Source organism: Hyperoodon ampullatus (genome assembly GCF_949752795.1).
Source record: "Hyperoodon ampullatus genome assembly, chromosome: 18".
In the NCBI taxonomy this organism is placed as follows: Eukaryota; Metazoa; Chordata; class Mammalia; order Artiodactyla; family Ziphiidae; genus Hyperoodon; species Hyperoodon ampullatus.
The window spans coordinates 47,589,020-47,616,824 of record NC_136931.1 but is presented as its reverse complement, the minus strand read 5'-3'; the positions used below and the strand labels follow the sequence as shown (position 1 = coordinate 47,616,824).

Below are 27,805 nucleotides of genomic sequence, written 5' to 3'. Positions count from 1 at the left end.
CAGGGATCAGTGTCATTCAAAGATGTGACTGTGGACTTTAGTCAGGAGGAGTGGCAGCACCTGGATCCTGCTCAGAAGATGCTATACATGGATGTGATGTTGGAAAACTATTGCCACCTCGTTTCTGTGGGTAAGGAAAACTCTCTTTGAAACTTTCAGTAGCATGCATTTCCTTTCAAGATGCCTAAAATATGTGTGATCTTGATTTCAGGGATAAGAGGTGATGCATTCTTTTTGGTTGACAGAAAGGATTATTGTGTCTTCACTTGCATAGTGCAAGGTGTTAAATTTACTGTTACACAAAGGAGTATCTTAATTTGCAGTACTGAAAATTCACCTTATTGATTTTTCAAAGGTATTGACGCCTAAGCAACTTAATCCAAATCTTCCCTTAATCAGGGTGTCACATGACCAAGCCTGACGTGATCCTCAAGTTGGAACGAGGAGAAGAGCCATGGACATCGTTTACAGGTCATACCTGTTTAGGTGAGTTTCTGACTCTCAGGCAGATGAAATCTAGTGGAAAATAAATTTAAAGTGGTCACATGGTGGGTGACACCTTTGAAATATTTTGGTAGTGTCTTTTTAAAGGTTCCTAACTGTTGAAATGACTATTGTGCCTGCAAAAAATTTAAATCACTTTCAAATGTCACTCTCCCTATATAACAGACTTCCTTAGTTTGCTTGGTGTTATCTAAGATAGTTGCCACTCTTAATCAAAATTAAGCCTTCCTTCTTTTAGATCTTTTTCTTTCCTTCTTATAGATCTTTTTTCTTGATTTGTATCCTTTTTTAGCTCTCTCAGTCCCTTTTAGCCATTGAATAGATTTCTTTTAGTCATTTTAAAGTCTATCTTTAAGAAAGAAAAAGTTCTTGGCTAATATTTCTCTTCTTAGTTGCTTTTTCTTTCCCTTTCTTTTATAGTATTTCAGATTTGTTTGCTATGCTAACTCTAAGTTCCCATTCTCACCATGAGTCTAGCTATTAATTGTAAAGCTCACTCACCTTGGCCCAGACTGATAATTCCATAGTTACCATTTTCTTCCATTAAACTTTCATGGTTCATTGTTATATGGCTGATCATCTTTCCTGAAATCATCTCTTGGTTTGGGTAAAACACTGAATCATTCTCATCCTGATTCTCTAAGTGATTATTTATTTCCAGCTTAGTCTGGTTTTTTTTACCACTCTGGCCATATTGCCTGGAACAGTGCCTCATACATAATAGTCACACAACTTTTTTTTTTTTAATGTATATTGTTTCACTGGACTCTCAGTCTTATTTCTCTAATTAGTCCTCAAGAGATCTACCTTTCAATTATAGTAGTCTCATCCACTCTCAGAACTTAAGCTCCTTGTTTTATGTGGAGAACCTCTAATACCAACATACTCAGCACAGTCCTCCCACCTTCACTCTAGTCCTTCACAAGTTCTGCACTATGATGCCTCACCTGTTTTGTGACAATAAGTTGAAAATGAAAATCACCAACTTTCCTAGCTCTTAAATTCTTTCCCATTAACTATTTCCAAATTATTTTATTCCTGCCATGATAACAGCTTGATTGTCTCTGTCATAATCTCTTATGGATCTCTTCACAATTTGTGTTTATCAGCCCGTGAAATATATTTACATCCTCCCATATTTTCATTTTTTACTCACATCATGCAAAATGACGACTACCTTATTTCACGTCTTACATACGGTAATTACAATTTGTTTTTGCTATAATTTTTGTCCTAATTTTTTCAATTTATATTGTTATTTTCCTGACAAGCTATATCATCACTTGTTCCCCACTACTTATTATTATAGGAAATTGAAATTCTCCTTCATACAAGGACTACTATAATAAGCCCTCATCTGGTCTTTTCAACTTTCTCTCTTTTGTGGAAAATGCTTGCTAATTTCCACTTCATCTAGTCTCCTAAATGTTCTCTATACATATAGGGTCTGTCATGATGTCTGTACTTTTCATTGTGTTCACCCTTCCGTGTAGCGTATATCTTTGAAGTCTTGAGATTTCTTCTCCTTTCTATTCCTTGGCTACTCCCCAACATATCCACCTTTCCTTTACCTGAATTTCCATGCTGCTTACTAACTGTAACCCACACAGCTCTTGGATGTTATATAATTTGATACTTGATTGTACATTGTTTATGCTTAAGGATTCTTTCTTTCAAAGATAAGGTCCTCTGTATCTTCTTTGCCATAGTATACAACATTTTAAGTAGTCAGTAGTTGCTTCATTTTCTGTTTATGGAGCTGTACAGGGGAGATCTCTTTTTCCTGCATTTATAAAGTATGTCCTGATAAGTCCTTTCAGAAGTACTTGCTCAGGCCATGGCTCTGTACCTTCTGATTCAAATGGTTGGATTCTAACAAGCACTACCTATCTATGATATGCAGGGTTAATGTAAACTCAGAAGAGTACAAAGGCAATAACCAATAAAGTATTCCTATATGAGAAAGGATTACTGTCAAAGTCTGCATTTTGCATGAAATATTTATGACACAGCGTAAGCTTGTAAAAAGATTTGTTAAAATTCTTTTTCTAGACCATAATTACTTTCAAGCTATAAAGAAATAATAAAGTGGTGGTGGGATATATGTGAAGGGTTTTGATATCATGGAGTAGTAACATTTTCTTGAAGATTATCTAAATATGATTAGAAATAAGACTGGAAGGCAAGTCAACTGATTAAAAGAACATGAGCAAAAGCATGTGATTGGGGATAAGGGAGGTATTTATAGGGCAGTAAATATTAGGTTTTGATTGTTACGGGTGAAATTTTTCAGATATGTGGACAACCCTGAAAACTTGTTTGAATATAAAAAGTAAGTCTAGGTAATATAAAGTTTTGTTTACAGGAGAAATTCCTTGTATGTTAGTATTGTGGGTAATGGACTCAAGGAAGAAGTAGATTTTTGAACCTAGATTTAACATTGTTTCACTAGATGTGGATGATTGCAAAGCAGAAGAGTCAAATATAGTTCTAAATTTATAAGAGAAATAAAGGTTAAGATTAATGAGTGATTTAGAACCAGAGTGAACAATTTTTCTGGTCCCCCATATGGAAAACTGGAGTTAAGAATGCTACTGTATTGGGGAAAGACTTGAATCTTTCTTTAAGCCTCTAAGTTAGCACTTGAAAAGAAGAATAGTTATAATTAATGGTCATGAGAGTTTTGTTATTGAACAAGTCTGAAAGAAAATAATAACAACAGCAACCTGAATACACTGGTGAACATACCCCTAGTCTGTTTTAAAGTTCCTGTTGGGAGTGTTTTCGTAGTGTTTCCCTCACAAGAAAAAATGATCCCCAGCTATACAGAGGATTATAAACACTAGGAAAATAGTTGATGCTTAGAAAGATTTATTGGTGGGTGTGTGGAAAGAGGGTAGTGGAACAACTGCAAGTATTTTACCTCACAGTCTAGGGATGAATATTTAAAAGTATAGGCTCAGGGGGATTCCCTGGTGATCCAGTGGTTAGGAATCCACACTTCCGCTGCAGGGGGCACAGGTTCAGTCCCTGGTCAGGGAACTAAGATCCCACATGCCACGTGGTGCAGCATAAAGAAATAAAAATATAGGCTCTGATCTGTGTCCTCCAAATGCCTTCCTCTAAAATTTTCCCTGAACAAACTTTTCTGCTAATTTTTCTTGTTCATCCTACTTAAATCTTAATGCTCTTGAAAGGTTCACTTCATTGCCTCTGAATCCACCTATCCAAGCATGAATTCCTCTTCCACTATTCTTTTGTCTCTTCTCCTTACTGCTTCGTGTGTTTGTTTCACTTTCTGTATGAAGTTCTGGTGTAAAATGCAAATGTTACTAGCGTTCATTACTTATTTTTCATCTTTTTCCACACTGAGGCAGAGTTTTTAATTTAGGTTCCATGTCTTTTCCCAGGCAAGGAATAATTTGTCCTTGGTCTTTTTTGGCCTCATTTGTACCAGACCCTATTACAATTCCTTTCCATAGCAAATATGTGAAGATTCACAAATTGTTATTAATTATATTCTTTCCTAGAAGAAAAGTGGAAAGCTGAAGACTTTTTAGTGAAATTCAAGGAACAACAAGATAAGTTTTCTAGATCAGTTGTATTAATCAACCACAAAAAACTGATTAAGGAGAACAGTAGTGCATATGAAAAGACATTTACTTTAAGCAAAAACCCTATTAATTCAAAAAACCTACCTCCTGAATATGACACTCATGGAAAGATTTTTAAAAATGTTTCAGAATTAATCATCAGTAATCTAAGTCCTACAAGAAAGAGACTTAGTGAGCATAATGGATATGGGAAATCACTCCTCAATACTAAGCCAGAGACAGCTCACTCTGGAATCAAATCCTATAATCAATGTGGTAGGACTGTCAGTCATAATGAAATGATTATGCAATATCATGAGATAGAAACTTCAGCACAGTCATTTGGATATAATGACTGTGAGAAATCCTTCCTTAAAAAAGGAGGCCTAATTACACATAATAGAGCTTACAGAAGGGAAAAACCATCTGAATATAATAAAAGGAGAAGAACAACCAATATTGAAAAAAAGCATATATGCACTGAATGTGGGAAATCCTTCTGCAGGAAATCAGTATTGATTCTGCATCAGGGAATTCACACAGAGGAAAAACCCTACCAATGTCATCAATGTGGAAATTCATTTAGAAGGAAATCATATCTCATTGATCATCAGAGAACTCACACTGGAGAGAAACCCTTTGTTTGTAATGAATGTGGTAAGTCCTTCCGCCTAAAGACAGCCCTCACTGATCATCAGAGAACACATACAGGGGAGAAATCTTATGAATGTCCACAATGTAGGAATGCCTTCAGATTGAAGTCACACCTCATTCGTCATCAGAGAACTCACACAGGAGAGAAACCATATGAGTGTAATGACTGTGGGAAGTCTTTCCGCCAGAAGACAACACTCTCCCTACATCAGAGAATTCATACAGGAGAGAAACCCTATATTTGTAAAGAATGTGGGAAGTCCTTTCACCAGAAGGCAAATCTTACTGTACATCAGAGAACTCATACAGGGGAAAAGCCCTATATTTGTAATGAATGTGGGAAATCCTTCTCTCAGAAGACAACCCTCGCTCTTCATGAGAAGACTCATAATGAAGAGAAACCTTATATTTGTAATGAGTGTGGAAAATCCTTCCGCCAGAAGACAACCCTTGTGGCACATCAGAGAACACATACAGGGGAAAAATCCTATGAATGTCCTCACTGTGGGAAGGCTTTTAGAATGAAGTCATACCTCATTGATCATCACAGAACTCACACAGGAGAGAAACCATATGAATGTAATGAATGTGGGAAATCCTTCAGTCAGAAGACAAATCTCAATCTACATCAGAGAATTCATACAGGAGAGAAACCCTATATTTGTAATGAGTGTGGGAAGTCTTTTCGCCAGAAAGCAACCCTCACTGTACATCAGAAAATACATACAGGGCAGAAATCCTATGAATGCCCTCAGTGTGGGAAAGCCTTTAGCAGGAAATCATATCTCATTCATCATCAAAGAACTCATACAGGAGAGAAACCATACAAGTGTAATGAATGTGGGAAGTGCTTCCGCCAGAAGACAAATCTCATTGTACATCAGAGAACTCATACAGGGGAGAAGCCTTATATTTGTAATGAGTGTGGTAAGTCCTTCAGTTATAAGAGAAACCTTATTGTCCATCAAAGAACTCACAAGGGAGAAAACATGGTAATGCAGTAATAAATGATGTGATTTCTTTGTGAAGCCTTTCTAAGTTATTGTAAAACTTTAGTTTTTTTAAAAAGCATGCTTAACGTGAATAAGGTAATTTTAATCACAAATGTAATAATAATTATTAACTTAATGTACTATACCACATAACTATTTATCTACTGTTTACTAGCATATGAAATGGATATGATCACTGATATTGAACTCTTATCAGCAATGAAGCTAATTTTTTACGTTTTCAAGTTCTCCTGCTGACTCAGTTTATTTTTTTTAATTCTTATATAATACATGCAGAAGCAAGATACAAGGTGGTTTTAGGTATCAGTCTCCATAAGAGGAAGAAATTATGAAGTATATTTCTCATTGCACTCTGTGGAATAAAAGTTAGTTGTTACTTCCCCAAAGATTAGCACTTCCCTGGCTTTTAACATGAAATAGTTTTTGCATGTCTTTAAACTTTACGTTTTATTATACATTACAAATTCTTTTATGTCTTGTTTCACTCAGCATTTTAAAGATTCATACATTATTGCATGTGGCAGTAGTGTATTCATTTTCATTCTGTATACTCTTCCATTTTAAGAATATACTGCTATTTATCCTCTTGATGGATATTTGTATTTTTTATAATCTTGTGTTGTAATAAAAATACTACTATAAATATTCTTGTATATGTGTGTGTGTATTTCTGTTGATTTTATATGAAGACTGGGATTACTCAATCCCAGGGTATATGTAAAGTATTTTCAGTTATGTTAGATACTGCCAAACATCTCTCAGACCTTTCTCAATGTGAGATGGTTCAATTTGGAGAGTAACAGCTCTGTAATTCAAGTGGAGAAAGGTCATTCAACTGAAGAATTCCTACTAAAAAGAAATTCTTATAATGTTATAATTGTGAGAAGGCTGTTAGTCATGAATATATGAATGTAATAAATGTAGAAAGACCTTAGCTGTGGCTTAAACCTTACACAAAATCAGAGAATTCATATTGGAGGGCATCCTACAGTTGTCGTGATTATAGGGGTACTTTTAGCAATAGCTTATGTCTTATTCACCATCAAAGAATTTATACTAGAGAAAGGTTAAGAAGGAACATAGATGAATAAAATTTGGGAGTATAGGAATCTATTCACTAATAGAATTATGAAAAATATATATAAGTAAGCCTATGTATAATATAATAAGCCTATATAAAGTAAGCCTTTTATACCTTGATTTATCTCACAGGAAATGTGGGTTTCGAAAATCCCAAATGAAAAATCACTGGAGATTTTGATGTGTGAGAATTGGAAATCTAAGATAATACCATCTATAGCATATTTTCTGTGAAAGTAGTAAGCTCAACAGCAATTTGAACAGTGTTACTAAAGGCTCTTCTTGAGGGGGATTATTCTTAACCAATATTTATTACATACATGAAGTTATTGTGTGTAATAAAATTCAGCAGAAATTTAAATAAGCTGTTTTTTCCCCCAATTCAGTAGAACTGTAAACTGTATCTAAGTAAGGAAAATAATTGATAGTTCAAGTATCTGACATTAAAAATGTACAACAGGCCGTCTGGCCTATAGAAAGGGGCACCAACTGCCAGTGGATTGTAAATGGAAACATGCTTGTCGTTCCTGGTCTTGCAGATGATTTCAGAGCAGAAAAAGAACAGTGGGTGATGAAGCAAATCAGACATGATAAAAATTTAGACTTGAAAGGGACATAAGATAAAAGATAAAATGCCTTGTCTGACTGGACAGAACTTTGTGAAATGTAGCCTTAACTAATAGTTATTATTTAGAGATTTTTTTCTTAGCGTGTAGGCAGGATGAACATATTAGAATAAAATAGCTACAACAAGTAAGATTACAGGATCTATATTCAGAATTATGAGAACTAGAAATTATCTCATTTGAATAAATCTGTGTTTGTCGATGAGTAGAAATATATGCTAACGATGACGACTACCAAAAGAACTGCACTCACAACCAAGGATGCAAGCCTACCTCTTTTTCCTGAGTATGTAGTTAGTTGGAAGCAAAACCCTCCACCAGCGAAAAGATTTTTGACTCACTGAAGGCTCAGATGATGGTTAGCATTTTTTAGCAATAAAGTATTTTAAAATTAAGGTATGTACATTGCTTTTTTAGACATAATGCTATTGCACACTTACTATAGCCTACAGTATAGTATAAACATAACTTTTATAGTATAAACATGACATACTGGGAAACCACAAAATGCATGTGACTCACTTTATTGTGATATTTGCTTTACTGTGGTGGTCTGGAACCAAACCCACAATGTATATGTGTATTATATATGTATATTAAGGCCACGTTATGATGGACAACATATAGTTGGGGTTTTTTAAAAATTCCAGTTGGACAATGTCTTAATACTGGTTTTAAACCATTTACATTTAATGTATATATACTGATATTGTTGGGCTTTAGCTCTAACATTTTTTCCTGTGTCTCTCCTCTATTTTTAATTCCTGTTTCCCTTTCTTGCTTTTTCATTTGAATATATATTATTATTCCATTTTAATTTATCTATTTAGCTTTTTACTATTTATTTTCTTTAGTTCTTCTGAGGATTATAATACACATAACATATATATAATTCACAATATACTTTGAGTTAACATTTTAGCACTGCATGTTGAATATGGAAACCTTACCACCATATTTGTCCCTTTTAGCCTCCCCTCTTTATGATTATCATATTTACTATATCTACATCCATCACAAACCTCATCAGAAAGTGTTATACTGCTTGCTTTTTATCACAGTAAATATTTAAATTATTTTTAAAACCCCAATTTTATTATTTACTCAGCAATTTGCCATTTCTGTTGCTCTTTACTTATTTCTGAAGTTTCAGGTTTTCCTTTGATATCATTTCCCTTCCATCTAAAGAGCTTCATGTAGCATTTCTTTTAGAGCAAGACTTCTGGTAACAGATCCTCTTTGTTTTCCTTTACCTAAGAATATCTTTTATTTACCCTTCATTCCTGATAATTTTCACTGGATAAAGTTTGGGATTGACATGTCTTTCCTTAAAGCACTTTAAAAATGTTGTCCCACTACCCTTTGGCTTTCATACTTCCTAATGAGAATTAAGGAATTGTTCTCCTATATATAATGCATCAATATTCTCTGGAAGCTTTTGAGATTTTTTTTCTTTGATTTTCAGCAGTTTGGTTATGATGTGTCTCAGCAAAGGTTTCTTCTAGTTTATCCTTTTTGTGGTATGCTATATTTCTTGAATCTGTAATTTTAAGGTCTTTTGCCAAACTCAGTAGGTTTTCAACCATTGATTCTTTAAATATTTTTTTCTTCATGGCACTCCATTTTGTTGCTGAGCCCATCAAGTAAGTTCTAATTTTCACTATTTTTCAGTTCTAAAATTTCCTTTTATACATCTGAAAATTATATAATAAAAATTTTAAATTAAAATGTTTAATTTTGTTTTGGTTCTTTTTTTATAGCTTCTGTCTCTCTGCTTAGATATTCACTCAAGAGTTCACCTTTACTTCTTGGAACATGGTTCTAATTCTAATGTGGATCATGTCAGTATTGGTGTCTTTTTCTTTTCCATTGTGAGTTTTAAAATTGTCCTGTTTCTTTGTATGTGGAGTACATTTTTATTGTTTCCTAGACATTTTGAATAATTGGATTCTCTGAGTCTAGTTTAAATCCTATGGGGAACATAATTTAGGTTTGTTTGTCTTAGCAGGCAGTTTATTTAGATTCAATATGCAAGTTCCAAACTACTTTCTGTGCCCTGGGGTTCCAATGTCAATTCAGTTTTCAAAGCATTTGAAAATAGGAATTCTGTGTGCTTTATCTTGTATGTGCTTCACCCAGTACCCACTCTGAGACCTGGTTGATGGTCCACCTGGTTCAGTTCTCAAGGCCTTTAGTATGCTGCCTGGTGTCAGATCTACACATGTGCACCCTCAAGTTCATATAATACTTTAAGGGATCCCTAACTTGAGTTGCTCCTCTCCTCTATCTCACTAGAACTCTTTAGTTCCCAGAGGTCCCCTTCCTGGATCTAGTTAGAGCAACAGGGCTTTATTTAGCCTTCCCATTCTGCTGTGGCCTTCCCACAGCTAGGTCATCTCCCAGTGCCAATGAGTGAGAGAATAAAGAGGAAAAAAGCAATGGGATTTCCTCCACCTTCTTCAGAACAGACTTTCACTAGTAAGATAGGATTCCCTTGCCTCAGGGTTTAAGTATTTGCTGGCAGCTGCTGCTACCACCACCTACCCAATCCAGGACTGCAGCTTTCAGGAGTAGTGTTTGCCTGCAGTGAGACCAGAAAGAAAAGAAAAACAACATGGATTTCTTCCACCTTCTCTGCTCCACAAAAACCCCTTCTCCCACTCTTCCAACTATAGAGAGTTTCTTATGGAGCTCTTTCCATCCAAGTTTGGCTCACAGTTTTGGGATTCAGGTTGTTTCAGTCCAGACCAGCACGCCACCAGATCAGTCAAACTTCCAACTTCTGTTTCCTTCCCAGTCTGTCTGCTAACGTTTACTTTTCAGTTTTCTCAGCTGCTTCATCCATTCTGTCTATGATTTTAGTTGTATTCAGTGGGAGAGGCAGGGTGGAATATGCTAACTCTATCTTAACTGGTACTGGTTTTTTTTTTTTTTTTTCCTTTTAAATTCTTGAGTTTGGATGCATCTTGCTTAAAGAGCTGGAAATAGAGTGCACTCATGTGGTACGATTATGTCAATTTCTGAATGGTGACTGATAGGCAAAACAAAGTTCTGCCTCTCAAGTCATGATTTCCTCCATGTTTGGTTTCATTTTGTTAATATTTTCCTTAGAATATTTGCATTAATATTCATAAGCTCATCTAGATCTTTTAGAAACTATCTTGATCCAGTGTTTAGACTTCTAGGATGAGCTTGTAAAATTCTTTTAGAGATTGTCCTTAGTTTTTACCTGATATTTAAGTATTGTTTTGTGTGTGTGTGTGTATGTGTGGTACACGGGCCTCTCACTGTTGTGGCCTCTCCCATTGCGGAGCACAGGCTCCAGACGTGCAGGCTCAGCGGCCATGGCTCACGGGCCCAGCCGCTCCGCGGCATGTGGGATCTTCCCAGACTGGGGCACAAACCCGTGTCCCCTGCGTCGGCAGGTGGACTCTCAACCACTGTGCCACCAGGGAAGCCCTAAGTATTGTTTTTAAGAGAGGTTTTGGACCAAATTTTCATTTTCCTGCTATGTGTATTGGACTACACAGATTTCTACCTCATCTTGAGTCAATTTTAAAGAAAATACTTTCTGTATATAATATTACTGATATTTTTAAACTCTCCATAAATATGTGTGCTACCTTATTAATGCTCTCATATTTCTCACCTTTACATTGATCAAATTTATAAGTCTAGTTTAGATCAGTGTTTTTTCCACAAAAATAAATTAGGGAGACTTTATTGCTTCTTCCATTGACTTCCAATTTTAACTGTACAAACTGTTTTCTTCTTCTGTAGTTAGGTTAATTTGTTCTTTTTCTGGTTTCTTAGGTTTGATTACATCATCAGTTTTATCAAGTGTCCACTATGTGACAGACACTGTTTCAGAACTAGGGTTATAATAGTGTAGTCACGTGGGGCAATGATGTTAATTGTTGAATGATGATGCAAAAAAAGTTCTGGCCCTATGTCTTGATTACCCGCATTCATTAAAGGGTATTAGTGTTCTTCTAAGATGACTTTGGTCACCTCATACAGGTTTTGTTATGTAGCAACTCATTATCACTCATATCTGAGTGGTATCCTGTTTTAATACTGGTTTTCTCTTTGAATCAAACAAATAAAATATAAATTTCCAAGAGGAGGTTAGAATCACTCCACAGATCACTTTCTAATTGTAAGAATAAAAAAGGACCTTTAAAATGGAGAGAGTTGACAAGTCACCACCTTAACCATATGATCAAATTTAGCCTCATGTTATCAGTATGTACCTTGATATACAATACAAAATACTTTACATTATTTATGAAATATTCTTGCAAAATTGTTTGATCCAAACTTAATCTCTCTACACTTAATTTCCAATGTAAATGGCAGAATTAATTAAATGACAACATTAGGAAATGAGAACAACAATCGAAAGTATGGAACATCCTACAAGACAATTGCATGGACTAAGAAGAAAAAGTCATGGAAAAAAAAAAAAGTGAAGAACTAAAGTAGCCTAAAAGAGACATATCAACTAAATGCAATTTCTGAACCTAGAGTTGACTCTAGATAAAAAAAAGAAAGCAGGGCTTCCCTGGTGGCGCAGTGGTTGAGAGTTCGCCTGCCAATGCAGGGGACACGGGTTCGTGCCCCAGTCCGGGAAGATCCCACATGCCGTGGAGCGGCTGGGCCCGTGAGCCATGGCCGCTGAGCCTGCGCGTCTGGAGCCTGTGCTCCGCAACGGGAGAGGCCACAACAGTGAGAGGCCCGCATAACGCAAAAAAAAAAAAGCAAACAACTGTAAAGTCAATCTTGGGACAGCTGGGAAAACCTGAACATGTGTCACATGATATATTTTAGAAGATGTGGTTATAGTATGGTTATGTTGAAAATTATAGGAAGATAAAACAAATATGACAAACTTTTAGCTATTAAACTAGGTGGTGGGGGGCAGGGTGGTAAATACATGTCCATTGTACTTTTCTAACTTTCCTGTTTGAAAGTTTTCGTAATGGCAACTTGGAAGGTTTACTAATGGACGGTTTTCTCTTTGTTATCCTTTTGATAATTTCTAATAAACTTTGAATTGTGAGAGGAGAGTGTAGATTATGGGATATCTGTTATTAGGAATTTATTAACAGAAAACTGCTTCATACCCTTTTCTACTTAAGCAACGAGCTATATTCTCAATATATATTTACAGCCACTAGTTCGAGAGTATTTATTCCAGCATTAGTTTCCTGATGCAGCTCATCAGGAATGAAATTGTCTCACATGTTCTCTGTATTTTACTGGACTTTATTCAAAATCAGTCATCTGAAGTTGAATAGGAGAATGGGGGTGATTGGAAGCTCTTCTAAGTTCATTACCAACATAGTGTCTTTCTCTAAGAATTCACTAATGATAATCTATTAGTTATCATCAGAACAACAGTAGCTAATATTTATTTGTCAAATAGTCTTATAAGGGTTTACAGGTATTAATCCTCACAAAAACACAGATAGGTATTGTCTTCACCATTTTACAACTGAGGCACAGAACTAATATATTGGTATATTGCTGAATATCTTGAAGATGATGATAGGCTAGGTATGTGATGTGACCAAAGGCTTTCTTTCAGTTCCACAACTGATAGATTAATAAGAGATTCTCCTCTAGTATAAATTTGCTGGTATACAACAGGAATTGAGTGGTTTTGATCTCAGGTGGCCTCAGCCTGCAGCAGCTTGAAGCAGGATCTCAGTTCCCCAGCCAGAGATTGAAGTCAGGCCGTGGCAGTGAGAGCGCTGAATCCTAGCCACTAGACCATGAGGACCAGTGGCCAGTGACAAGGCCCTGGCTTGTCTGCTTTGTAGAAATGAATTTCAACAAAGAGACGGGAAGTAGTGAAACAAGTAAAGTATTTATTCAGGGGGGAAAAAAGTACGTGTGAATAGACACACAGGAGGCCTCAGAAAGAGAGCTGCACCTTCATGGTAGTTCAAATCACTTAGGTGGGGCATCTCTTTTGGGTTTCCTCTGGCCAATCATCTTGCTTTGCCAGGTTCTGAGTTCGTATTTGGTATAATTCAGGGTCCTCCCCTGAGATGCACGTGCAACTCTTAGCCAAGATGGATTCCAGCCCAGAGGTCTATGGATAGGTTGACATCACCTACTATGGGGTGGCGCCCCCCCCTTTTTGGCCTCCACAGATGCCAAATGTGCACATATAGTCAGGAAGTTCTTCTTGACCTCAGAATGGAAATAATGGAAATATGTGGTCTCTTTATCTTTTATTTGGGCAGGACTCAGCTCCTCTTCACTTCTGCCATTATCTCTATCTTGGAGTATCTACTCCACATGGGACAGACTCAAGCTGCTCAGCCTGGGGCCCATCTATCTCCTGCCTCAGGTTTGGAAGTATTTTATATATTCATTAGATGAAGATACCTGGCAAGAAATCTTTTATGCTAAATAAGTTGTAAGAATGACCCCCCCCCCAAAAAAAAGTTTCTTAAACGTTTCTCCTAGTGTTAATATTCTATAAAGAGTTGAGTCAAAAAAAAAGTACCTTTGAATTAACACTATAAGGTTATGAATTCTCAGGTGTTCATAGAGACATGAATATTGGGCCTTCATACATTTCTTACGTTTTTAGAGTCTTTTACCATTATTAATTCTCTGGTGTTCAGTAAAGCATGAACGAAATCTAAAAGCATTCCCACATTCCTCACATTCAGGGTTTCTACTTAATGTACATTCACTGATGTTCATTCTATCTAAAGGCCTTCCTACATCATCGTGCACATTCATAGTTTGGTTTCTCACCATTATGATCTAACGATCTATAAGGATTAAATGAAGTTCAAAGGCCCTTCCATAAATCTTAAATTCACACAGTTTCTCCTTAGTGTGCATTTTTTGATGTTGACTAAGCGTTGAACTCCATCTATAGGCCTTCCCACATTCCCTGCATTCATAGGGTTTCTCACCAATATGGATTCTCTAACGTTGAATAAGATGTGTCCTCTGCCTAAAGGCCTTCCTACATTCTTGACAGTCATAGTTTTCTCATTAGTATGAATACTCTGATGACCTGTAAGGTGTGAATGAAGTCTAAAGGATTTTTCACATTCCTTACATTCATAGGGTTTTTCATCAGTATGAATTTTCTGGTGTACTCTAAAGTATCTGGAAGAACTGAAAGTCTTCCCACAGGCCTGACAGTCATAGAGTTTCTCCCCAGAATGGATATTCTGGTGTACTTTAAGGTTTTTGCCAAAACAAAAGCTTTCCCACATTCTTTACATGTATAGGGTTTCATGCCACTATGAATTTTTAGAGTTGACATATTCTAAATGCCTTCCCACATTCCTTACATTCATAGGGTTTCTCCCCTGAGTGAATATTTTGGTGTACTCCAAGGTCTCTGCCAAAAAACTAAAAGCCTTCCCATACGAGACCTTTACAGGGTTTCACTCCATTATGAATTTTCAAACGTCAGGTTGGTTGTTCACGAATTCTAAAGACCTTCGCACATCCCTTACATGCATAAGGCTTCTCAGCAGTATGAATTCTCTCATGTTTGATTAGATCTGAGCCATAATTAAAGGTCTTCCCACATTCTTTACATTCATAAATGTTTACTAGGAATTCTGTGATGTAGGGTAAGAGATGTATCTTTTCTGTGAATAGATATATTTTCATAGATGATTTTCATTTGGCTAAAATATTCTTTTTGAGGTTCTTGTTTCTTAATCTTGACTTTGTTCTGCCAGCTATTTTGGATAATGGAACCCTCAAGGTCAAGCATTTCACTTCTTTATCTTACATTTAGATAAATTTATTTCAAAAATGTTTTCTTCTGGAGATAAAGTCTTTGTATCATACCTGGTCCCCAAACGTGGAAAAATAAAGCAAGAAAACTAACAAATGTTGTTTTCCTGTACTGGGGTACAGGAGGGGGGTGCAGGGGGACAGCAGAGATAAGTGATAAACTGAAAATACATTAGCAATGAATTTCAATAAAGTTATTATGCAGTTTGAAGAAGGCAAAGAGAGTTTAGAGAATAATGAAAGCATAAGTTGTGAGCTCTGTAACAATGAAAATAGATTAAATCATTGATTCTAAAATGTAAGTGTTCAATTAGAATCACCTCAGGAGCCTGTTGCAAGTATTAATTTCAGAGACCAACCCAGACCAAGTGAATCGGAATCTATAAGGGTAGGTCTTAGGCATCTATACTTTTAACCACTCCATCAGATGTATCAGAGGCAGATCAATGTTTGACATTCTCTGTTTTTTGTTTGTTTTGGTTTTCTTGGCCACGCTGTGTGACTTATGGGATTTCAGTTCCCCTGACCAGGGATTGAACACAGGCCACGGCAGTGAAGGCCCAGAATCCTAACCACTAGGCCACCAGGGAACTCCTTGACATTCTCTACTTACAGATATTTTTCCAGTGGTTTCTCACTGCACTTAGAACATCATATGACCAGTTAAAGGTGGATAACAAGGCCCTTCTTATAAGAACTCATCTCAACCACTGCCCTTTTAACCTACCTTAAAAATTCCTTGAAGGCACTAAATCTGACACATTATTTCCCATCTTTTGGAACTTCACATTATGTTGTTTCATCCCCATGAATTCCCCTGACACAGCTTTTTATAGGCCTGGCTCCTCATTCTTCAGGCCCCAGATTAAAAGTCATTTCTTCAGAGAGGCTGTATGATCAGAACCTACCAAATTCCATGTTCATTATTCTCTATTCTAATATCTTGTGTTTTGATCTACTTTCACTGTTTTCAATTACATATTCTTTAATTTCTCATTTCTTAATTTATTTCCAGGTATTTCTATAGCCCTAAAACTCATGATGGGTAGATCTAATTCTACTTTATTTACTATTAAGAAACAAGAGCTAGGATACAGTAGTTTTTAAATAATTAATTTTAGAATAACAGAACCACTGAATTTAAGAAAGAAAAATAAGAATAAAGGTAAATAATAGAAAGATAAGCCACTGGGAAAGATATTTTGATGCCTATCAAAATACACTTTACCATAATTACACAGTAGTTACTGTATATGACTCATTGCCTATAATCTCTCACATCTTCCATATACTTGTCTCACACTTTTCCTACAGTGATCAAATATATGTTTTCCTTCATCACTTTCCTTTCTGATGGGTGGAAATGAATTTGATCCAAACAAGCTCAGTTAAATGCACAAACAGAAAAGGTGACTGCATTCTTCTATCATCTTTACCCTTAAATATACAGGTATCTCGCCACAGTCGACCATTCCCCCAGTGGCTACTCTTCTTTGTCCCCCATTTTAATAAGGCAATAGGATGTTTAACTTAAGATTCATTTTTAGTATTACACATCTATCCAAAGGTGATTATTAATCTCTCGTTCATTGAAGCTTTCTGTCAGGTCCTCCAATCTATTCCTTCATCGTCAAGGCTAACCAGTAGCATACTTCCCAGCAAAGTATCTCAATGATTATTCAGGTATTATAATAGGTAATATAGTAGGTATATCCAAAATTGGATACTGTGCTAAAATCGAAGTGTTGACAAGGCTGTCTTCCTTCTGGAAGCTGTAGGGAAGAATCTATTTCCTTGCCTTTTCTAGCTTTTAGTGCCTGCCTTCATTTCCTGGCTCATGGCCCCTTCCTATGTCTTCAAAGCCAGAGCATAGCATCTTCAAATCTCCTTCTATGACTCTCCTGCGTCCCTCTTTCTCTTATAGGAACCCTTTGACTACACTGGGCCCACCAGGGTAATAACCTAGGATAATTTCCCCATCTCAGGGTCCTTAATTTAGTCATACCTGCAGAGTCTCTTTTGCCATGTAACTTAACATATTCACAGGTTCTGGGGATTGGGACATGGACATTTTGGGAACATTAGTGTGTCCAATTGGATTTATTTGAAATGAAGGGATGGTCAATACTAGATAATCTGTTAATATGACTGGTTGTAATATTAGATCTAATGGGGAAATTCACATAATTCTCTCCTTAGAAGCTCAAAAAGCATGTGATAAATTCAAAACCCAATCTTGTTTTTTAAAGTTCCGTAAATTAGGAATTGATATATAGATATATTGCAGCTTAAAAGCCAGGGACTTAAGGGTGAAACACTGGAGGCATTCCTGCTAAATTCAGAAAAAAACAAAGGTACTCACCATCAACCCTACTATTCACTGACACAGAAGGAAATTAGATATGTAAAATTTGGGAAAAGGGGGTAAAAAACTAACAATGTACAGATATGATTGTATCTCTGGGAAACTCAAGAAAATCAAGTAAAACTCTGCCACAAACAACCAGAGAATTCAGTTTGGTAGTGGGATATAAAATTAATATACTGAAATTACTAGTCTTCATATATAAAAATAATAGTTTCAGATTGGAATTAGGGAATCTATTTTTAAAGCAAAAAACTTAAGGTGAAATTAGCAAAATTTATGAAGGACACAGTAAACACTCCTAAATGACAAATGCATTTTAACATTGGGAAATATATCCTATTCTTGGATGAGAACACTCAACAGCATAAAAAGACATCGATAATTCTCTTAATTCAGTACAAACTTCATGTGATCCCCCATAAAAAAGCCAGCATGTTTTTTCTCTCAAGAACTAGACATGTTAAATTTAAAGTTCAGTCCTCGCTTCGGCAGCACATATACTAAAATTGGAATGATACAGAGAAGATTAGCATGGGCCCTGCACAAGGATGACACACAAATTCGTGAAGCATTCCATATATTTTTTTAATTTAAAGTTCATATGGAGGGACTTCCCTGGTGGTGCAGTGGTTAAGAATCCACCTGCCAATGCAGAGGACACGGGTTCGAGCCCTGGTCTGGGAAGATCCCACATGCCACAGAGCAACTAAGCCCATGTGCTACAACTACTGAGCCTGCGCTCAGAGCCCATGAGCCACAACTACTGAGCCCACATGCCACAACTACTGAAACCCGTGTACCCTAGAGCCCACGCACTGCAACTACTGAAGCCCACGCCCTCTAGGGCCCACGTGCCACAACTACTGAGCCCATGTACTGCAATTACTGAAGCCCACGTGCCTAGAGCCCATGCTCCGCAACAATTGAAGCCACCACAATGAGAAGCCCGTGCACCACAATGAAGAGTAGCCCCCACTCACCACAACTAGAGAAAGCCTGTGCACAGCGACGAAGACCCAATGCAGCCAAAAATAAAATAAAATAAAAAATAAAGTTCATTTGGAAAAATAAGGAAGAATAACATGAAAATGTTTGAAAAAAAGCAACAGTGGAAGAATAATCATACCAGACGTTGTTTGTGTTATGTTAGAGACTGAATAATGGGGCTTCCCTGGTGACGCAGTGGTTGAGAGTCCGCCTGCCGATGCAGGGGACACGGGTTCGTGCCCCGGTCTGGGAGGATCCCGCATGCCGTGGAGCGGTTGGGCCTGTGGGCCATGGCTGCTGGGCCTGCGCATCCGGAGCCTGTGCTCCACAGCAGGGGAGGCCACAGCAGTGAGAGGTACGCGTACCGCCAAAAAAAAAAAAAAAGAAAAGAAAAGACTGAATAATGAAAACATTATAGTACTGGTGAATAATTATACAGGCAATATGAATGGAACAGAATAGAAAGTTCAGAAGCACTGCAGATATTTTACAAAGTGTAGTGTATATTAAAGTGAACTTCAATTCAGTAGGACAAAGAGATTTTTACATATATGGTAAACTGAAACTATTTTACATACACACATAAACAAACAAACAAAAAAGTTATTCCCTAAGAAAACCACAAGCCAAAACACAAAACAGCACTGCTACAAAAGGTGAGAGTGACTCACCAATGGTGTTCCAAGCTCAACATTTGTCAGAATAAGAAGTAGAATAGAATAATCAACAGAATAGAATAATCAACAACTGGTGTTTATTTGATGGGGGAAGGGTACTAAGCCAAAAGCAGCAAATAGATTGAACCTGCACAGCATGTCTACATGATTACAACTGTTTGCCTTCAGAAGAAAGCAATAGGTGCAGGAACTTGGACATGATTCATAGGCCAGTTGCTGGTAATGCCCTAGAAGGAAAGGGAAGCACCCACATCCACCGTACTAACCAGTAAGGTAACCTGATACCCCATAACATGAAAATGTATCTCCCCTTTATCTCTTTCTCTTTTTTTTTTTTTTGGCTACATTGGGTCTCCGTTGCTGCACCTGGGCTTTCTCTAGTTGTGGCGAGCAGGGGCTACTCTTCATTGCAGTGCATGGGCTTCTCACTGCAGTGGTTTCTCTTGTTGCAGAGCACAGGCTCTAGGCAAACGGGCTTCAGTAGTTGTATCACACAGGCTCAGTAGTTGCGGCACATGGGCCCTAGAGGGCGCGGGCTTCAGTAGTTGCGGGGCACGGGTTCAGTAGTTGTGACGTGCGGGCTCTAGGGTGCACAGGCTTCAGGAGTTGTGGCTCGCGGGCTCTAGAGCACAGGCTCAGGTGTTGTGGTGCACGGGCTTAGTCGCTCCACAGCATGCGGGATCTTCTCAGACCAGGGATTGAACCTGTGTCCCCTGCATTGGCAGGCGGATTCCTAACCACTGTGCCACCAGGGAAGCCCAATATACTGTTCTTTTCTGGCTCTTTTAAATGTCTATTATACATGTAGAGCATATTCTGGATGTATTTTTATGTTTTTCCTTTCATAATCTGTGTCATTTTTCTCAGTCCTTATCAGGCTGTTAAGGTTGACTGATTTGGTACTCTGCCATATCCATCCTGCTAATTATAGTTGCTGAGTCCAATTGCTTCATTTTATTGGCCTCTGTTCACTTGTAAAGGGATTGGAATAAATAGCCTTTAGCTTCCCAATTTATCTCTAAAGATGCTCTATTACAATAATGGTTTGAGAACTAAAGGTTAATTCCTAACTATGTAAAATTCTATTTCCTCATCTGTAAAAAAAAATGAAAATGGTTAACTACTAGCTATGTAAATTCTATTTCCTTGTGTGTAAAATGGAAATAAGTGACTACACTTCATAAACTTGATGTGAATATTGACACATTATAAAAGACTCAATGACTGGTAGTTATTATACAAAAACCTATGATTCCTGAGAGGGAAAAGGCAGAGAAGAATAGGAAAGGCTCAGTGGAAGAGTGACAACTGATCTCTGCCTTTGATGAATATATTTTGATAGCTGGTAATTGACAATTATAATGGATGGACATTCCAAACAGAGGAAAAGGCACAAGAGATATTGCTAATGTGGAAAAGAGCAAAGCAAGTTCTGGGACCATTAAGCAATCTATGCTTAGTTGACATATAAAGTACATGCTCTAAATTAGTGACAGATTAAATTAGAAAAGTAGAAAATAAATAAAATATGAAAAACCTTGAATAATGTGGTAAGGAGTTCAGTTTTCTTTTCAAGAACTGAAGAATGATAGACATTCTTCATATGGCAGTGAGATAAAGTTGTCTTTCAGATTTCTCTGGGAGATAAACAGAGATTGCACGTTTACCCAAAGACCACATTCTGCATAGCTCTATCATCTCAAATAATTTGCTTCTCTGGCAATTTCCTTCCTGGATTATGTATCAGACTGGAATCTCCCAATTAACTCAGCAACCCAGGCAATCATTTCACTGTTTCCACTAAATGAAGTTAGGAAGAATAAAAATTGGTTCTGGTTACATATGAAAAGGATGGATGACTGTCTGCAATGGTCCAGAGTCCTTACACCAGAAAGCCAAACAGAACTGTGAGGCCTCTTAAGCCCCACTTTTCGGTCCTGTCAGCACAACCTTTACAGTCAACCATACTAACCCGCACTTCCGCTCTAACACTGTCTGTGCCTACATTTCATTTTGCCCTTGGAAATGCCAGCTGTATCACAAACACTGCAAATGTGCTAAACCTCAACAGTAAAGGTTTTACCCCCATTTTCTGCCTTAATTTAGCCATACTTTTTCTAAGGGTTTCTCTTCCTCTTTAGGCCTCTAGAGTTGATGTTGCTCATTTCCCATGCTTCACATCCCACGGATGCCAGAAAAAGGGTGGGTGTTATTTTTTATTGCCTACACATTTGTATCCCTCATTCTCATATAAAAGTCCTTCAGCGAGAGCTATGTCATATGCTTATATCACTTCCTATACTTCAAAGTACTGTAACCTGTTCAAAACTCATTCTGGGAATATAGTTTTGAGAAAAACTTATGGATCTAAGCTTTTTTTTTTAATAAACTGTTGCATTTCTGCTAGACTTGCTCTAACTCATGCTGGTAGTTTTAAGGACTTATGTATCTATGCTTATTTTCACAGAAACTGCTGTTTCAACTAGGTTTACTGATTTCCAGGTTGTGGGTTATATTATGCCTTCCAAAAAGATATGTTTAAGTCCTAACCCCAATACCTATGAATGTGACTTTATTCGGAAACAGGGTCTTTGCAGATGTAATCAAGCTGAGATCACACTGGATTAAGGTGGGCCCTAAGTCCAATAACTTGTCATAAAGAGAAGTTTTGGACATACAGAGGAGACAAGGGGAATAGGATCATGTGAAGGGACTGGAGTGATGCAACTACAAGCCAAGGAATGCCTGGGGCTACAAAAGTTGTAAGAGGCAACGAAGGATTCTTCCCTAGAACCTTCAGAGGGAGCATGGCCCTGATCACACCTGTGGGTTTTGGACTTCTAGCCTCCATAACTGTGAGAGAAGAACAAAATACCACAGACTGGTGGCTTATCAAAATATCTGGTGGCTTGTTTTAAGTTTTGTGGTACTTTGCTATGGCAGCCCTAAGAAACAAACATTCCTCAGTGACTGAAAACTTCAACAGCAGTTTTTGAATTTTCTCTCTCTCTAGTTCCATTATCATTATCTGCATGGAAAACTTACCCAATTGGCTTGTCCGCCTCTTCTGTCATATACTTTCACAATGGTAGAGAATAGTAATGAAAGAACACATATCATGTGCATTATAAACTTAAGTTTAAAAAGGGAAAGTATATGTCACTTTCATTTACGCAATCAGATTTGAAAGCTTAAATACTACCAAACTTATTCCAGTAGGACTCCAAATTGGCCAAACAAGAATTCTACAAGGAATGCCATAAATGGACTTTTGTTATTCACTTTTACTACACAATAAAAGATAGAAAAAATAGACACATTTTTTAAAAGATAGAAAAAATAAAGAAAAGGAAAAAACTCAAAATCATCCATAATCCCAGCTATTCAGAATTACCACTCTAACATTTGCTAACCATCCTTCTTCATATTTTATTCTGAACGTGTACAGAAAGTATATTTGTGTAGAAATGTATAGAAATAGTTACTTATTTTACATCTTGTTTTGTTGGCTTCCCTATCACACTGTAGGAAATTATGTATTTCTATTGCACTGTAAAAACACTAGGGCAGTGGAGAAAGTGACCTGAGGGTAATAAAATGTGCAACTTACACATAGCCCTCTGAGAAGGCCAGGCGTGAATGGTTATATATAATTGATGGGTGAGGAAATAGTGCCCTGAGTAGGAAAAGCCAGGTCTAGGCCATGATACAATTTGGGCCAGCTCCCATCTCTTTCAAAGAACTCCATCTCCCATCACTTTAGGCATTCAATAATAAGGGATTAAAAAATGATGGAAATGATCATGAGTTTCTCTTGAGTTGGCTTTGCTCCTGATAGTTTTAAAATACCTGGTTAATTTGTCAATTTCTCTCTGTAGTTCTTTTGTTTTATTAATATTCTCAGGCTATATTATTTAGCACCTACATGATTAGAGTTATATCTTCCTTAGTGAATTGAAATGTTTACTGTTCTCTAGTGACTTTATCTCTAGTAATGTTTTCCTTAAAGACTACTTTGTCTGTTATTTAAATACAACAGCTTTCTCTTAGATACCATTTGCCTGGCATATCTTTTCCTGTATTTTTCACCTTTCTGTCCTTATCTTTTTAGAGATACCCTTGGTAAAATGGCTTATAGCTGCTTTTAAAAAAGAATCCTATTTCATGATCTTTACTTTTAACTGAAAAGTTGAGCCTATTTACATTTACTTGATTAATGATGTACTTAGATTTATTTCTACTATTCATTATGTGGTTTCTACTTATCTCCCATTTTTGTTGTTTCCTCCTCATTTTCCTGCCTTTCTTTGGGTTGGTTTTTTTCCCACTCCATTATTTTCTTCTACTTTAGAAGTTTTCTCTCCCTGCCACCCCTCCCTCCCTTTCTTAGTGGCTACCCTGGTTATTTCAGCATGTACACTTAAATCAGTACATCTGCCATCTTCCTGAAATAAAAGGATCTTACAATGCTTTAACCCAGTAACTCATTCACAAAAGTTTGCGTCTCAAAACTTTAGTTTTTTTGTTAACGCCACAAAACAGACATTATCATGGTTTTATAGTCACTATTCCTTAATAAAAACATTTATATTAAACATCCTTTTGTATAAATATTCAACCCTTGGTATATTTTAGTCTGGTCTCCGGTATTTTCTCCTGTTTTACATATCAACGTATTTTCTACAAGATTCCTGAAGTAGCATTGCTAGGAATTCCCTGGCTGCATATGCTAATTAACACAGCTAATGCAGACGTGCCCTAAAGTTCACTCCTCTAACCATCTGCATTCTCAGTTCTGTAGGATGACAATCTCATTATATAGAACTTTCATTCAATAACACTGTCAAAATTTCATGTGGCAGGATATGTGAATAAATGTCTCTCAAGTCTGATATTCATCTTAGGGTAGAAAAATCATTAGAGAAAAGCCATCATTAGTATGTTCTGGGTCAACTCCACAATACCCCCTTCCCTGCCCCAGGGCACGCAGTTCAAATTGGACACATCTTAGGAATGTCTGAAATGAGGGGTGACTGTTGAGGAAAAAGGAATTTTACTGAAAAATTCGAGACTTAATTAAGATATATTTTATTGGGGACCTATGAGCATGCTTCAACACTTCAGTATGAGAGACCTCCTTTATCTCCTCAAACCTTGCACATTCCTTCCTCCGCTTTCATTCTAACCAATTGCATCTGATATTTCACTGAGAAAATACAATTAACCAAACAGAAACTTCCTTTTATTCTGCCCTCCACCAAATTCTCAGATCTGCTTGCACTGACACTTATATTCTCTTCCCTCCTGTTCAGAGAAAGTAACCCAGTTCCTATCAACCACTAACTGGGTTATCTCTGCAACAGCTCATCTTCTCCCGGCCTCCCAAATACTTTTGTCCTGAAGTTACCTTACAGTTTACAAATATACTCTACCCAGCTTTAATAACAAACCAAAACCAAAGAACCAAAACTCCCTTCCTTTATCTCACATCTGCCTCAAACTAACTTGCCTCTGGGCTTCTAGTGAAACACTTAAAGGGTAGTCTACTTGTGCTGCCACTCTTCCTATCTTTACGTTCACCCTTTAACTCTAAGAATGATAAACATTTATCGAGCACTTAACTGTTCTAAGATTTTTTTAAAATGTTAATTATTTCTTAATCCTTATAGCTCTATGAGAAGATAATGTACCGGAGATAAGGCAACTGAGGCACAAATGTTACAAAACTTGCAGAAAGCCTTAGACATAGTGGCAGGAACAGTTTTCAAACCTGATAGCAGAGCCAAGTTCTTATCAATTTACCCTATGCTAAACCAATGTGGTTTATGACCCCCGCAGTCCACCAAAAAGGCTTTTGAACAGGTTTACAGTGGCCTACATACTGCCAAATTTAAAGGACACTGGCTCATCATTTAATTTTGTAGTAAAATCAACAGAATGACCATTTCTATCTTCATATACTTAGTTTCCTTGGCTACTAAGACACCATACTCTAAATAGGCTCCTGCCTCATTAGCATAGGAGGTCAGCTGCTTTTCTTTCCTCTGCGTGACTTCTAAACATTGGAGAGTACCAAGGCTCAAACCTAGGCCTTCTTATTTCCTCTAAAGACTGTACTTTACCTCAGGAATCTTATCCTATCACCTGTCTTTAATACTATCTGAAGGCTTATGATTCCAAATTCTCTGATTCCCACTTAGTGTCAAACAAGCTTTTCAAATCTAACAAACACACCTCAAACCAATTCGTTTTTTTCTTAAAGGAAACTTTTTTTGGATTTTTTTTTTTTGATGTGGACCATTTTTAAAGTATTTATTGAATTTTTGTTACAATATTGGTTCTGTTTTGTTTGGTTTTTTGGCCGCGAATCATGTGGGATCTTAGCTTCCCGGATGCATTGGAAGTCTTAACCACTGGACCGCCAGTGAAGTCCCTCTCAAACCAATTCTTGATTCTATTTCCTCCCAAACTGCTTCTCCATGGCCCCTAATATCTTAATCAGCTATCTGTAGAAGTTAAAAGTTGGCATTGTACTTGATGTCTTCCTGTTATCATGTACCTCATAAGTCCTGTCAGATCGCCTCCAAGTAAATCTCACAACTCTCCATTTCCATCCATCTCCAATGCAACATCTCTATCCTAACCTCTATTACCTTGCTTCAGTGATCGATTACTCAGCCTCTAAAATGGCCACTCTGCCTCTCTACTCTTGCTCCCATTTCAACCCACTCTTCACAAAACATCAAATGATCTTGTCAAAATGTCAGTCATACTGCCACACTCAAGTCTCCTTTGGCAGATTCTCATGGCGCTTAATAAATCAAGTCTTTGACGCAATGGCCTATGACCCTTACACTATATGCTACATGGCTGTATCTTCAGCCACATCGTACAACACTTCCCCTGCCTCCCCAGCACACACAAGAGCACTAGTAAGATCTTAAGAGGGCAGCATGTTGTTTTGATATTCATTATGTATCTATTAAATGGCATGCAACAGGTAGTAGGCAAATTATTCGCCAAAGTTTGCAAGCGCCATCTCTCCCATCTATTACACTAAAGTTGTCACAAAAAGCCGTAACTTGCTTTATAGTCTTAGCTCACCACTAGATATAAAACACTAAGCTTGTCACTTACCTCTCATTTTTTCTAGATATAAAATGGAGAAATAATACTCTACTACCCAGTGTAGCTGCTGTGAAGATCATCAGTTCTCAAAGTGTGGCCCCTGGCACAGCAGCACCTGGGAACCTGTTAGAAATTCAAATTCTCAGCCCCCATCATGCCAGATTTACTAAATCAGGAACTCTGGAAATGGGACCCAGCAATAAACCCTCTAGGTGATTCTAATGTACACTGAAGTTTAAAAATTTAGATGAAGACACCGGGAAAAAAAAATAGAGCTAAATAAATGCCAGGTTATGTTGTTATTACTGCCTTGTATGACAAAATGGTGTTTATTATGCACCAGTGGTAAATAGTAAAATTACAAAGTCAGGTTTTTCATAAAATAACTTGTGTTGGCTCATAGTATTTTAAACACAGAACACCTTAAACGTGAAATACATATACAGTATGTAAGCAAGGAAAGCAGAGATAGTATTGCTTAAATAACAGATATAACTAAGGAATACCTGAAACAGTAGATGAAAGGTTATCACTGAAAATTAGGATACTTGAGATTTTGTTGGGCTTGGGGCAAGGATAAAGGTTTTATGGTCCCTCACATGGTTTGGGTATAAGGTAGCTATTAATATGTATCCTGGCAACGTGGGCAATGTGGGAGTAACCACAATTTATCTTATAAATCTTGAGTAACAATGATTCAGGTTTCCAATAATCTGGTCACTTGTATCTATTAGGATGGAGTAAGACAGATGTACTTAGGAAGTTCAGGTCATCTGCCTCCTGACATACTAAAATGACGATTCTAATTTTCAGATTCAACTCCCCTCTATGGGTCAACACTACCAGCCAAGCTGGACGGGGGTGAGGGGTATCCCAAGCCATGGTCAACAGACACATTAAGGTATCCTCTTGGTTTTGTCTTAGCGTCAGGCTTTACTTACTGTGTTGACTCCAAAGCTGCAAAAACACAGGAGCAGAGTTAAGAGCTAAGTGAAGCATGTGAGATTGAGAAAAAAGTAGTTCAGGAAAATGCCTTATGGCTAAATTTTTTTTTTTTCGTGGTACGCGGGCCTCTCACTGCTGTGGCCTCTCCCGTTGCAGAGCACAGGCTCCAGACGCGCAGTCTCAGCGGCCATGGCTCACGGCCCTAGCCGCTCCGCGGCATGTGGGATCCTCCCGGACCGGGACACGAACCCGTGTCCCCTGCATCGGCAGGTGGACTCTCAACCACTGCGCCACCAGGGAAGCCCTATAATATCCTTTTTAAAAAGGGGGTTGTGGAACTTCATACTAGAAATGACTAAGACTCATGTATTTAAGTCATGGTCATTCCTCCAAAATGGCTAATAAAAGATACACAGTAATGTTGTGGCATTTAACTGAGTTTAAG

At 37.3% G+C, this 27,805-nt stretch overlaps 1 long non-coding RNA gene across 1 annotated transcript; it reads left to right on the top strand.

Moving 5' to 3' along the window:
* LOC307065997 lies at nt 1-27,805 on the top strand. The gene is made up of 3 exons (XR_013811359.1): nt 1-130; nt 400-486; nt 27,517-27,805. It is a non-coding gene; the product is annotated as an uncharacterized lncRNA (long non-coding RNA).